This window comes from Amblyraja radiata, chromosome 15, assembly GCF_010909765.2.
Source record: "Amblyraja radiata isolate CabotCenter1 chromosome 15, sAmbRad1.1.pri, whole genome shotgun sequence".
NCBI classification, from domain to species: Eukaryota; Metazoa; Chordata; class Chondrichthyes; order Rajiformes; family Rajidae; genus Amblyraja; species Amblyraja radiata.
In genome coordinates this window covers 45,809,532-45,812,148 of record NC_045970.1, presented here as the reverse complement: position 1 = coordinate 45,812,148, position 2,617 = coordinate 45,809,532, and positions in this window count along the sequence as shown.

Sequence of the window (2,617 nt, the reverse complement as noted above, 5' to 3'; positions counted from 1 at the left end):
GGACGGAGATGAGAAACTTGTTTATGCGTCAGGCTGTAAACCTTTGAAATTCATCACCTCAGAAGGCCAAGGATGTTCAGATGTTGAGCACATTGATGTCAAGTTGAGTTCAATAGATTTTTTTTAACATGAAGGGAAGCAGGGATCATGGTAATCAGACAGCGAAGCAGAATTTGAAACTCGGGATCAGCGTAGGTTTATTGAATGTGGCGCAGGGTTGGCGTGGCCCAATACTACCTCCATTTTCAATGTATGAACGTGTAATTAAAAAAGGTACTTCTCTAATTCTGGTCAGGGAGATTTCTTTAACCTGGTATGCTGCTCAGCCAGTCTGAGTACATCGCAGCTACAAAAACGATTGAGCTCACAAATGATAGCTCTTTGCATGAGAAAATGTGGGAAGAGATAGTTCAATATTTGTGGGTGGCGAGCATTAGGCACTGTCGCTTTACCACTGACTGCATGTATATTGTTGGCCCGCAATATAAACCTTCATCATAGCAAAGTTAGTATCTATTAATCAGTCACTTGTGTGCATTACATAACGAGCAAATCACGTGGACAATATGCCGAGCAAGAACGACTTTGTGTAACAGCTTTGTCTTGAATGTTTTTACACACCTGGGTGAGAAATAAGATTATAATTTCGTCATTGCATTCTGAGAAGGCGGTTTATTCACAAGAATTTTCTCCACATTTTATAATAAATACAACTTTCAAATACATTTCTAAATTTGAGTTAGGAAATAAAGCAGTATTTAGTATGGAGCAGTATTTAGTCTGGCATGGCGGCGCAGCAGTAGAGTTGCTGCCTTACAGCGCCAGAGTCCCAGGTTCGATCCTGACTATGGGTGCTGTCTGTACTGAGTTTGTACATTCTCCGAGATCTTCGGTTTCCTCCCACACTCCAAAGACTTGCAGGTTTGTAGGTTAATTGGCTTGGGAAAATTGTAAATTGTCCCTAGTGTATGTAGGATGGCGTTGGTGCACGGGGATTGCTGGTCGGTGTGGACTTGGTGGGCCAAAGGGGGACTTGGTGATCCAAAGGGGGACTCGGTGGGCCAAAGGGGACTCGGTGGGCCAAAGGGCCTGTTTCCGCTCTGTATCTCTAAACTAAACTAAATTTCAATGGGTCAGAGAGCATGTTGCTTTACCCGTTGTGTTCCTCCAGCACTTTGTGTGTAGCTCAAGATTCCAGCATCTGTAGTTTCTTGTGTGCCCAGTATTTAATATTTGCATTTGAGATTACATAGAATAGTATGGCGCCATGACAGGCCCTTCAGTCCATCTTGTCTGTAACAAACATGATGCTAAATTAAATTAATTTCTTCTGTCCACACATGATCCATGTCCATCCATTCCCTGCAGATTCAATTCCCCATTTAAACACTATAAAGTAAATGCCACAATTGTGTCTGCTCCCACCACCATCCCTGCCAGTGCATTCCAGGCACCCACCACTCAGTGTAAAATAAACTTGCCTTGCACTTCATCTCTTTTAAACTTTCTAACCTCTCACCTAAAAAACTAAACCATTTAGCATTTTACATTTCCACACTGGGAGAAGGATTGTCTACCCCTTTAGTACCATGCCATAATTGTATAAACTTCTATCAGGTCTCCCTCCAAAGAAGAGTCCATGTTTGTCCAACCTCTCCTTGTAACTAATACCCTCGAATCCGGAGAGCATCCTGGTAAACATCTGCATCCACTCCAAAGTCCCCACACCCTCCTTGTCATGGGGCGACCAGAATTATACACCGTATGGCAAATGCAGCCTAACCAAAGTTTTATCAAGCTGATTTCCTGACTCTTCTCGACGATAAAGACAAGCACATTACATGCCTTCTTTTTTATATTTCTTTAATCTATTTTATATTTATTTTAAGGGAGTTATAGACTTGGATCCCCAGATTCTACTGCACCTTAGTTTTGCCGTTAACTGCATATTTTCCACTTACATTTGACCTCTCAAAGTGCAACACTTTCACTTGGCCTGGATTTACTCAATCAATTTGATTGTGTGTGAACATAAGAATGTTGCTTAAAATTTAAACATCCATTTTCAATTTCTGTTTGTGTATCACAATTTTTTTTTTATTTGACACAAAAGGGAGAAAAAGTAGCTTAGAACAATGGACTTGTTTTGTTAGAACAGTGCTGTTTTCTATCTTTACTTAGTCCAACGATCACTAGCACTATCTTACACACTAGGAACCAATTACAATTTACAGAAGCCAATTAACCTACAAACCTGTAAGTCTTTAGAATGTCGTAGGAAACCGGAGCACCCGGAGAAAAACCGTGCAGTTGCAGGGTGAATGTACGAAGTCCATATAGACAGCAGCCAGGATCGAACCCTGATAAGGCAGCAACTCTACCGTTGCACCATTTTGGAATAAAATTTAGGTATTTATTAAGCCATTTAGAACAGGTTTCATGTAAAACTGTGTGTGTCTGTCTATTTGCGTGTGTGTTTTAGAGTGCGCAATAGTCAAAGATCTTGAAATATAATTAATCTTTGAATATTGAGAAGTTCAAGGTCCCATCTAATTATTTTCTTTTTACTGGTGGATGAGTGCTCCATTGTTAGCAATCGGCTTCATTCCCTGCACAT